Source organism: Canis lupus, chromosome 1 (genome assembly GCF_003254725.2).
Source record: "Canis lupus dingo isolate Sandy chromosome 1, ASM325472v2, whole genome shotgun sequence".
Lineage (NCBI taxonomy): Eukaryota > Metazoa > Chordata > Mammalia > Carnivora > Canidae > Canis > Canis lupus.
The window spans coordinates 65774726-65787363 of record NC_064243.1 but is presented as its reverse complement, the minus strand read 5'-3'; the positions used below and the strand labels follow the sequence as shown (position 1 = coordinate 65787363).

At 37.8% G+C, this 12638-nt stretch overlaps 1 long non-coding RNA gene across 1 annotated transcript in view; it reads left to right on the top strand.

Moving 5' to 3' along the window:
* Window positions 1–12638, top strand: part of LOC112644541 (uncharacterized) — a 60905-nt gene that overhangs the window by 33408 nt on the left and 14859 nt on the right. The window contains exons 3-4 of the long non-coding RNA XR_007413470.1: window positions 8530–8687; window positions 12540–12619. This is a non-coding gene — a long non-coding RNA (uncharacterized LOC112644541). The remainder of the gene's footprint in view (window positions 1–8529; window positions 8688–12539; window positions 12620–12638) is intronic.

The following is a 12638-nucleotide window of genomic DNA, read 5'->3' as shown; positions in this document are numbered from 1 at the left end:
CAATATCAGACCACAAAAAGAAATAAAAGGCATCCAAATCAGTAAGGAAGAAGTAAAACTTTCACTATTTGTAGATGACAGGATACTCAATATTGAAAACCTAAGAGATTCCACCAAAAAATTGCTAGAACTGATGCATGAATTCAGTAAAGTTGCAGGATACAAAATCAACATTCAGAAATCTGTTGCGTTTCTATTCACCAACAATGAAGCAGCAGAAAGAGAAATCAAGGAATGGATTCCATTTACAGTTGCACCAAAAATAATAAGAGACCTGGACTAAACCCACCCGAAGAGATAAAAGATCTGTACTCTGAGAACTATAAAACACTGATGAAAGAAACTGAAGAGGACACAAAGCAATGGAAGACATCCCATGCTCATGGATCGGGAAAACAGATATTGTTAAATATCTATACTACCCAAAGCAATATACACATTTATTATAATCCCTATCAAAATACCAATGACATTTTTCACAGAGCTGGAACAAATAGTCCTAAAATTTGTATGGAACCACGAAAGACCTCGAGTAGCCAAAGCAACCTTGAGAAAGCAAGCAAAGCTGGAGGCATCATGATTTTGGGCTTCAAGTTAAATTACAAAGATGTAGTCATCATCACAGTATAGTACTGGCAGCAAAATAGACACAGAGATCAGTGGAACAGAGTAGGAAATCCAGAAATGAATCCATAACTTTATGGTCAAGTAATCTTTGACAAAAAAGAAAGAATATCCAATAGGAAAAAGTCTCTTCAACAAATGATGCTGTGAAAACTGAATAGCAACATGCAAAAAAAAAAAAAAAAAAGAAAAGAAACTGAACAACCTTCTAACACCATACAGAAAAATAAATTTAAAATGGATTAAAGACCTGAATGTGAGACCTAACCATAAAAATCCTAGAGGAGAACATAGGCAGCAACCTCTTTGACCCAGGTGGTAGCAGCTTCTTTCTGGGTACGTCTTGTGAGTCAAGGAAAACAAAAGCAAAAATAAACTGTTGAGATTTCATCAAAATAAAAATCTCACAGTGAAGGAAAAAATCAATAAAAAAAGGCAACCTATGGAATGGGAGAAGATATTTGCAAATGACATATGTGATAAAGAATTAGTATCTAAAAAATATAAAGAACTTTTAAAATTCAACCCCAAAAACAGATAATCCAATTAAAAAATAGGCAGAAGACATGAATAGATACTTTTTCAAAGAAGACATCCAGATGGCCAACAGAGACATAAGAAAAGATGCTTAACATCACTCATCATCAGGGAAATACGGATCAAAACTACAATAAGTTATCATCTCACACCTGTCAAAATGGTTAGAATCAAGAACACAAGAAGTGACAGGTATTGGTGAGGATGTGGGAAGAGGGGAACATTCCTACACTGTTGAGAGGAATGCAAACTGCAACAGCCACTCTGGAAACAGTATGGAGTTTCCTCAAAAAGTTAAAAATAGAACTGCTCTCTGATTCAGCAATTGCACTACTAGGTATTTACCCAAAGAATAAAAAAATACTAATTCAAAAGGGGTACATGCACCTCAGAGTTTATAGCAGCATTATCTGCAATAGCCAAACTGTGGAAACAGCCCAAGTGTCTATCCGGAGGTGAATGAGTAAAGATGTAATATATAATGGAATATTACTCAGGCATAAAAAAAAAAAAAGATTGAAATCTTGCCATTTGCAATGCTGTGGATAGAGCTGGAGAGTATTATGTTAAGTGAAATAAATCAGTCAGAGCAAGACAAATACCATGTGATTTCACTCATATGTGGAGTTTGAGAAAACAAATGAGCAAAGGGGGAAAAAAAGAGAGAGAGGGAGGGAGGCAAACCAAGAAACAGACTCGTAACTATTGAGAACAAATTGATGGTATCAGAGGGGAGGAGGGAGGAAGGATGGGTGAAATAGGTGGTGGGGATTGAGGAGTTTACTCGCTATGATAAGCACTGGATGTTGAATCACTCTATTGTACACCTGAAGCTAAAGTTACATTGTATGTTAATGGGAATTTAAACAAAAACTTAAAATTTTTTTTCATATAGGGTAAGAGCCTTTGTATGGAACTTGAAGAGAAGTTGGTGACTATGCCATCCCTACCAGCAATATATATTTTGTTGTGAGAAAAATGTGGCTTATGTTTCCAAAATTTGATGCTGAAGAGGAATTTACCAAATATGGCTATTTTCACACTCTCTATAAAATGTCTGTGTTTTGGGGTGCTTCGGTGGCTAGTTGGTTAAGCATCTGACTCTTGATTTCAGCTTAAGTCTTGATCTCAGGCTCATGATTTCAAGCCCCATGTTGGGTTCCACGCTGGCATGAAGCCTACTTAAAAATAAGTAAATAAAAATTTAAAAATAAAATAAAATGTATGTATTTTAAGGAAAATTTCCATCTAAGTCAGAGTCTGATAAAACTTGGAAACATGGTTTTGAAAAAGACAGTTTGGTAAAGAAAATTTTACATTTCTAGAATGATTTTATCATTGCTTCTTCCTTCTTCTTGTCCTTTATTGTTTTCTCTTTTATTCTGAATAGGAAGCATCTCTGCTCTTCCTCTCTTTCTGGGGTAACCCACACCTCAACATGCTATAAGCAGTTGATATTAATAAGCTAATTAAATCGCAAAATTCTGCAGGGTGATTCACAAGGATTCATTCAAACGCTTAATACATAGAGCTCACAGGGAAGCTTGGCACCGTCTATTCTAGTGTCTAAGACGGCATGTCCATCCTGTTCTCTATTCTGTGTTTTGGTCTTTGTTTTCAGGGAATTGGTTTGGTCCTGGTTCAGCAAGGACTAATGAGAAAAATCTCTTCCTAGTATCAACGTCTACTCGCCACTCTCCGTCCTTAGTAAGTCTTAGGTACATAATGGATACATTGGAGAGGCCACTGCAAATGGGTCGGTGAGCCCCCCTCTCATGCTTAAGTGACTGAAGGAGCTGCTTAAGTAACGTGAGCTGCCTTTTGTTTGTCTAGCTTTTGTTTGTTCGGTGGTATATTCAAACTGAGAGGATTGTCTTCCTTAAGGGACAAAAAGAGGAAGGAAAAGGGAGATGAAAGGCGGCTTGGTTTTGGGGAAGGGCTTTTTAGAGAAAGAAAATCCTCCAGAGGATTTTATGCAATTTTGCAAGGTAAATATTCCTCTGTATTATACCACGAAATCCTCAGTTAAAACCTCTGTGGATTCATTATGAGTGAGGAATATTTCTGGAGTGGGTAGAGGGCCACCACTGACTCACGTCACAGTGAGGGCAAAGGCTGCTCCATGGGAGGCCACTGCCTCTGGGTAAGAAGCTATAGCCCTTTGCCCCTTACTAGGACTCCTGTCGGTCATTCCAGAAATTCGTTGCTTTTCAGATATTAACAAGTTTGGGGAGAAGAATCATTTTGAAAACCTAGTCTTTTTAAGCTTGTTTTCTTCATCTGTGTAATGGATATAGTAAGAATACGTGTGTCAGAAGATCACTGTGGATATTAATGCAAGTAATCTCTTTAACACAGAACCTTACATGTAAGCACTCCACGTACGTTAGATATTCTTCTATTATCATTACTTTATTAAAAGTGAATGTTGCCTCAATAGACAAGTGAAGTCAGCAGATTTGGACGACTTACTTGCAGTTTAATGAAACAACTGACTCTAATAAGTCCAGGGAAACCAGTTATTATGAAATCACATAAAAGATCAGAATGTTCCTGGAAAGGGAAAAGAACCTGGGCTAAAGCATTATATATATTCCTACATATATATATACATGAATGATTCTAAAAATTACACAAGATAAAAGAAAGAGATTAATAGTAAAGCCAATTGGCAGACACCTTGAAAAGAAAGAGGTTTTATATTTATGAAGTGTAAATCCATTCAGATTCCTCTCCTCCAAGTGACTGAAACACTGAAAAACTGGTAGATTAACAGTTAAGTTAAAAAGAAAAAAGATCTACGTTATGATTCCAGAAAATCTTTAACACTTTTTTGGCTTAATAGTCAAATTCCAGATCATTTGAGCTCTTGTTCTGGGCCAGGCATAGTTAACACATTTTAACATTTTTTATTTCCCTTAATTTTCACAACTGCTCTATGGTAAGTGATATTATTAGCTCTATTTTGCCAATGAGGAAACTAACCAAGTGAAAATGAATATCCTTTTATTAATATAAACTTTAAATGTTTTCTTCTCTACTATGTCCATGCAAACAGAATTTTGAACCTACATAAATCGTTTTCACTTGACATCAAAATAAAATTTTAAAGTACTTCTTAAACTCTATACCTTTCTTTAGCTACTATATTATTTCTCACCCTTTTCATTATGAAGATATTATGGTTGGATTTGGTCCAGGCAAACCAATAGATGTTGAATTTTGGAAGCTATAGCAGATCATATATAGAATTTCAAAGTAGATAACCAAAGCATATTACTTGAGTTTTGAACCCCTCACATACAAGGAATATAAAATTATCTAGAGTTAGAAATAAAGGAGATCATTTTTTTGAAGCAGATATTTGAGGAGAACTTTTGGAGTGCTATGAATCTGTATCCCTCTTCCCCTCTGCCCTCAGGGATGAAGGGTACAATTTGGTCAATTCTGCTTTATAAGAAGGGCTTCAAGGCGACCACTTAAAGAATCCTGTATCATTGATATGTATGTATATGAATGATAACACACACCCACACCCACACACACACATAAATATATAATATAAATATGTGTTGTTGTATATATGAGTATTCTCTGCAACTGGAGGAAATTGTAGGCTTGTGTTTGATTTACGTCTAAGAACAAATGTGTCCTCCTGGGTAGTGGTAGTCCGGAAGTAAGAGCTGTGAGTTGCATCACTGGAGATAGTATTGGGGAGTTTGGAATAAGGAGCCTAAGGAGAGGCATTGCCTGGGTTAATGGAGTTGTTGTCAGAGGATCTGCCCTAAAGTCTCCACCAAGTGCCCAGGGAAAGGAAGAATCAATGTTGAACAGAGTAGAGAGCCAGAGCATAACAGTGCAGTGAAGTCCTGCTCTCAAGAGGTTAGAGAAAAAAACTGCTGAAAAGTGGCAAGAAAGAGAAAAGAAGACAACCACCTCTGTCCTGGCCTGAGTTCCCTAAGACAACCGTACTGAAAGCGTTTATGCCAAGACTGTATGGGGACGTGTCACCTCAACATAGTAAGATCAGGGAAGAAGGACAATGAGATAGGGAAAAAGGGACATGTGTACCAGGCTGTGTATTACTGAGCATGCTATAGCTTCACCAAAGCACACAGGTGGTTGCTTATTTCCAGAGTACAACTTTCCAGACAGGCTTTGTGGAGTCGCCCTGCCTTGGAATGTTTCCTCAGGGCAAGTAATGGAGAGGCATCCACCTGTTTTGTTTTTTGCTTGTTTGCTTGTTTGATCCCATTTCTTATCTCTCTTTGGTACAAATTCAACTCATGAGGCATTAACTGCCCTACCCTTGACCTTTCTGGGATGTGGTCCCAGGCCTCTCTAGGCAGCCATTTGGAAAGCTAGACCTTGCTCTGCATGGCTTTCTCATGAATTTGGAGATAAGAGGAGAACCAGGGTCTCCACAAATCCTTTTAGATGGGATTAAGTGCAGCGCTGCTGTGATTGCAGCATGGCGGTCATGGAAAGGCTGAGAGAACACGTGGTGTTGGGAGATGAGGCAACAGTGAAGGTTGCGGGGCTGCTGCCCTTGAGTGGGTTGCTGAGGTGTGGATGGCTGGAGGTGCCATCCTAGCTGAGGTGCCTCCCTGAAATCCCCCTTCTCACCATGGGAGAGGGACAAATGTTTATCATGGGACAAACATTGAAAGCTTGTTTATTATAGTATTTGAATAATTTTACTTAAATGTGAGTGGCTTTGTAATTTGAAAGGCCTACAAGATTTTTATTCACTGAAAGAAAAGTCATGGAATCTGCTAGTTTTTGTCTAGGAGCAGGGGAGGATCATCCCTACTGAAGACATTTAAAGAGAGAAAAAATGTACTTAAGATTTCTGCATATTCATTTATTATATTCCAAGCTCCTAAAGTGCATTTTATTTCATTATCTCTACTTCTCACTTCCCTTTAATTCTTCAATGCACTACACTACTCTTTAGCCCAAATCGCTTTACTTGAGCTTCTCTGGACCCTATTACCATTCACGTTACAATGATTCAAATTGTTGGGTTCTTATAAGTTCCATTATCATTTGTCTGTGCTCACCATTGTTTGTTCTTCAATACTCCCTTGTCTCAGATTCTTAGATACCATACTTCCCAGTTCACTCTCCACCCCTTGGGTGAGTGCTTTGAATCTCCTTCCTCTTCTATACCCACTTCCTCTTCTATATCCAAATTTTTTAAAAAGTTGATGGCCCTGGGGGTTTATTCCTAAGTCTGTGTTCTCCTCTGTCTTTCCTCAGGATGATTTTTTCTCTGCCACCCCTCAGCTGTTCTGAGAAGGCTCCTTACCTATGGGATGTAACTATTTCAAATTCAACGTGCCCTTAAAACTGAACTCTTCATCTTTTACACCCAAACTGGCTACTTCTTTTGGCATTTACTATCTTGATTTATAGTATAATTATTTACCACGCCCCGTCTTCTGCCAAAGTTAGTAAACTGAGAGTGATCCCAGACTCCTCAAAAACCTTCATTCCCACATCAAAGCAGTCACCAAGCCCAAGAGATAAGACCTTTGAAAGAGCTTGTGAATGTCTTTGTTCCATATCATCCTCCATGCTACTGCCTTAGGTTAGATCTTCACTGGGTCTGCCCTGGACTATTACCTTAACCTCTGACATGTTTCTGAAATCATTCTATTATCTTAAGTGTCCGATCCACACTATTGCAAGGGTTGTTTTTAAAATTTTTTTTTCTAAAAATAAAATTATAAAAAATCATTCCAACTTTCTTCAGCCTATAAAATACAGATTCCTTAGCAGTGCAATCAGCATTCTCATAATTTGATCTCTGTCTATCTATTATCTATCTACCTATTATCTATCTATCTATCTAATCTATCTACCTATCTATCCATTTATCTATCTACATATCTATCATCTGTCCATCTATTATCTATCTATCTATCTATCTATCTATCTATCTATCTATCTACTTATCTATCATCTGTTTTGGAATAAGAGAGTAATATGATGAACACAGACCATTGCTTTACCATCAGCCGTCCAGGGTTCTCATCCTAGTTCCACCACTTACTATTTGTCTGACCACAGGTAAAGAAAGTATTAACCCCTCTGAACTTTTGAGTTTTTCATGAGTAAAATATGGGTCGGTGTATACAACCATGGCAAAGATGAAATAAAACCTTATATGTGGTGCATCCAGCGTATAGACAGTGCTTAGTAGATTTTACGTTCCTCCCCTCATTTTATTCCCTTTACCTTATGTGTCAGCATGCTGCTATGCATGAAAACATGAGTCTATTCTTTGGTCCCATCCGTTTATATCATACACTATTTTAAAAGTAATTCCCTCTTCCCTGTTAGAAATTTCCTTCTCATTCTAGAAGATGAGACTGAAGGGTCACTTCTGTAGAGCAACCCTAATAAATGACTATTGCGGCCTCAAGAATTTGTTTAAGTAATTTACTGCCCTCCACTAGCTAAGCAGCTTTGTAAAGATTCCACACCTGAGTCTTGGGGTGCCGTGCACCACCCCTACAATCCCTATGTAAGCTCAGGCAGTGGTTCTCAAAGACAGGTTCCCAGACCAGCAGCAGCACCAGGAACTTGTGAGCAAGGCAAGTTCTTTAGTAGCACTCCAGACCTGCTGGATCAGACATGGGCTGTACCCATAGCAAAGGTAAACCACTCCATTCTCTTTTTTTTCTTTTCACCTCTTTATATAACTTATGCAATTGCCAAGTTCACTCTTATGTCATTGTGCCATATTAATGAGGCACTTGGACATGAAAGGACACAACCAGAGACAGGATGCTATTTTGCAAGCTGAGACGATAGCAATACAAATTTTAAAATGCATAAAAGGACCCCTGAGATGATCTTTCTATCATTTTGCAATCCTGCATTGGCAAGTCATGTTGCACAATTTTCTTTTTTTTTTAATTTATTAGAGAGAGAGAGAGAGAGAGAACACAAGCAGAGAGGACAGGGAAACGTAGACCCCTCCACTGAGCAGGGAGCCCATGACATACAGGGCTCCATCCCAGGACTCTGAGATCATGACCTGAGCCTAAGCAGTCACTTAACCACCTGAGCCACCTAGGTGTCCCACAATTTTCTTTATCACTAAAAATATTTTTAGGTTTTGTAAAACAAGACCTGTTAGGGAAGGTTAATTGTACTGATAATAGGAGGTAAAAATCGTTGAATAACAACTCTCAGCCATGACCTATTCTAACAAAGAGGACACCACTGGGTGTTTTCTGGGATCACTGGGCACCAAATGATTTTAAATAGTTTAAATTACTGCAGAAAATGTAGATACAGTAACAGAAGAATTTCCTGAAGATGAAAGATACTCAATAATGAAATTCTTTTTTTCAGGTGGCTGTGACAGTTCCTTGCCACCATCATTCAAAGGTTGTTTAAAAGTGATTCCTCTTAAACACCAGAGAATGGACCAGTTGGCCTATCAAGGTCCCCTCCACCCATAGAAGCCCACGAATGCCATCAAATAATGGAGGCTTTCCTTTCGTGCAAATGTAAGTATAATACATTTTTCTTAAAGCTATTAAATCTTTTTATTGTAAGCAGTACTTGCACCAGGGGAGACTAAGGTTCACAGATGGATAGCATAAAACCATATAATTATACTACATATCTGCAAATAATTAATTTGGCTTTGTGCATGTAATTTGTGTGTCATTGCCCAAACATCCTCTTTCAAAAATATAACTCAAAATGTGCTGAACGGGACATCAAGCTTTTTAGTCTTCTAGTGACATATTTCAGGAATAAGTTTCAACAGACATGAAAGTAGACAGTTGGCCTGTCTTTTGTGGGGCCTACGGGTAGTTACTAGGTGACTGAGGAGTGATTGTAAAGGCACAAAGAACTGCTAGGTTTCAGACAGAGAATTACCATGTCATGAGCCAATAGCATGTGGGAAGTTGGCAACCAGACAAATGGAGCCCGAACTGGGCTTTACTACTCTTCCTTTCCTCCAGTGAACTGGAGACATGCACTTCCTAATGTGTTTTCCCTTTTTTTTTCCTTCCCACTAATGATTATGACTCAGTATGGCGACCGACCATCTTTCCACGTCTACACATTCTGATCTGACCCCCGAGCCCTTCTCCCTTGATCTTACATCGTTTTACCCCAGAGCAGTGGTTCAGTCCAGATCTGCCTATGGCAGCATGTTATCAGCTCCTAACATTCTTGGACTCGAATAAAAATGATGTAAGCCTGCAGGGAAAGTTCAGGACTGCTTTTTACAACTATATAGCAGCTGCCTGATGACTGTAGGATATTGTAAGAATGAACTCAGTGGCTCTTTGCTAGGGGCAGTATCACCTCCAGAGGGGCTTGTATCTGTGTGTGGGGGGCCTTTTGGCATCATTGATATTTACTGGGTGGTAGGCAAGGATGCAAGTGTCCTGTAGTGATTGGCACAACTCAGCACTACAAATATTTGTTTCACTTAAAATACCAATAGTGTGTCCACTGAGGAGCAGGTTAGATTTAGAATTGTCCCAGTGTTGCCTGAATAGGTGGGAAGCCATCTAAAGGTTCTTGACTCCTTGCTCAAGGAGATTCCCTGTGAGAAAGAAGATGCTTCTGTATTATATGCTTGAGACACCACCAGATCCTTATTATAAAAGGTGACAATGATTTCGTTTAGGAACTTAAAATCTTAACAAGGGATCTAGAACTAGTCCGTTCAGGGCTTTGAGCATTTCTACGATTCTAGTCAAATAGATTTAAAAAAAATGTATATTTGAAATATAATATCCATTTAGTCAAAATCTCCTATATCCTACTAGATTTAGAAAGCCTTATCTTTGAATACCTCCTCAGCACTTATTATCTGTGTGACCTTAACCAACTTACTGACTCCTATGTCTTCATTTTCCTTTCTACAGGAGAAATATTATAGTACCACATAGACTGATAAGAAAATCAGTTTAATGCTTAAGTCTTACCATGATATCTTGGTGCTTAAAAAGTGGTAGCTAATAATAATAAATAATTATTAATATCAATCATAGTGTAATTATTCAGCATATGAAAAAATGAACTCTATTACCTGAGTCCAGTTGCTATTCCATTCAGTGTCTTCAATAAAATAAATCAATCTTGATGAGATGGTAAACAAGATAATCCTCTCTGTTAATAAATGTATGAAATGTGTACGGAGGAAGAAACGTGGTAAAGAGGAAATTATTTTGGCATCTGGTGTTATTTCTTCTCCTTATTAGTTGTATGGCTCCTTTCCATTCAAATCTGGTTGCCTTTTTAACTTTAAAAGTGGAGTACCACTTCAAGGGCTAAAGAGTCAATTATTCAATATTATACTATCCATTAAAACCCCCTACTGTGAGTTTTGTTGCCATGAGCTGTGAGCTTTCATTTAGAAGAACTATTGTGTAATTAGCAGCATCTTGGTATAATTCAGTTTTGGAGGGTGAGAACATTGAAACCAAGGGCCCTTGCTCTATTCATTCATCATGTACATCTGTGTACAAGAAAGAGCTATACTATGTTGAAGTACAAATATCCCTAGAAAAAAAAATGCAGTGCTCGACAAGATGACTTTTTGAATTCATATAAGACAAATAATGGTCCTATGTCATTTCTTCCTATCAATTCCAGATGCATGCTAAGATTTACCAGACTTTCCAGTAGTTGCTTTGTTGCTCTTGTCTCCAGTGAATCTATAAGATCTATTGTTCTCTTAAAACAATACTCTGTTGCCCAATCTCTCTTGTGCAGCTGAAATTTTCAGGTGCAGTGGTTGTTGGTGTGTTGGGAGGGGCTTCTCACCCCCTGTTAAATGGTAATGTATTTTTAAGTTCTCGAAGGGAATTTAGCAGATGCAGATTTAGTTTTTAGTTGTACTTAAAGAGATTAGCTAGAAACTTCTTTAAATAAACAAAGAGAACGCCTGAGAAAGGGCAGCTTCAATTTACATGTCTAAAAGCCTTTTCTCCTAGGGGCCCTGGACTTGAGAATTTGGCCCATTTCACCAATACCTCATTTATAGCTTGCGTTCTTGATTCTTTGGAATAGAAGTATGTTCTTTTCTCCATAAATATGAATGCAGGAGTCCAATTCATTTAATAAACCATTTACCATAGGCAACGAAAAGCTGAAAAATCAGGAAATATTTTAGGGGGAATATTGGCCGATTAAATGAATTATCCAAAAAGATCCAACAGTGTAGAAAAATATAAAATTCAGTTATATACATAACATAAACTATTAATGTTTTAGAGTAGTTAATTAAACATAATATTAAACCTAAGTATAAATATCACTTTATAATTATGTATTATATTATATCTTTAGACTTAATGAATGATTACTTTTGCATGATTAATCATTTAAATAATTTTACATAAAGGGGAAAAGTTATCAGTCAATGAGTTCAAGTGATCAGAAAATAGAACTTTATTGTCTATATGGACATGATTCCTCTGGAAGTAGCAAAGTATTGGGATAATGTTCTCAATACACTCCATTTCTGTTCCTAGAGTTGTATTTGCATTCTGAGACATTGGGGCAGGCAGAGCCAAGGCACTGGGAAAGAGGAATCAGCAACTTGGTCCTTATCATTGTTTGCCTATTTATGCAAGCATAAACCCACTGTCCCTCCTGGTATTTAGTGCTTGTACACATCCCCGTGCTATCTTTACTTCTATCTTTAGGGTCCCTTCAGGTCTTGGTACAACTGAGATTCAAGTAGTCTGATTAAAGTGCTAGAACTCTTAACCAGTTCATTCTGAGTGATTTTGTGATCATCATGGTATAGCTGCCATTTTTGACATTAAAGGTGACTAAAGAAATTGTGATTGTGAGCAAGAATGAAAGGGCCTGACAGTAGTTGGTGCCAAAGCATAAGATACCACTGAAGAAAACTCAGAATCTTTTGGGAAGAGTTTTTTTGAAAGTTAGGTTGTACAGAAATAGGGCCAGAACATGCTGATAATTATTGTTGTGATTACCTTATCTTAGAGGCTAGTGTAGTCTGGGAAATAGGAATTTCACTCATCTTTCTAAAAGTTCACAAGATAATAAAAATGATACATACACAATTGGTAAGAAGAGATTTTCATCAAACTTCCAGATTCCAACTCATTTTTTTTAAATATTTTATTTATTTATTTATTCATGAGAGACACAGAGAGAGAGGGGCAAAGACACAGGCAGAGGGAGAAGCAGGCTCCATGCAGGGAGCCCGATGTGGGACTCGATCCCGGGACTCCAGGATCATGCCCCGAGCCAAAGGCAGGCACTTAACCACTGAGCCACCCAGTATCCCTCCAACTAATTATTATTTTTTTTTATTTAACTTATGCAATTCTTATGATCCTTGTGTTTTCAATCCCCAGGAACAGCTCTTCAGAAACTCATAGTTGCTTCAAAAGGGAAGAACATTCAGAACATGAGCAGGGAAATTATGACTTGACAGGTGACAAGCATTGTGAGAA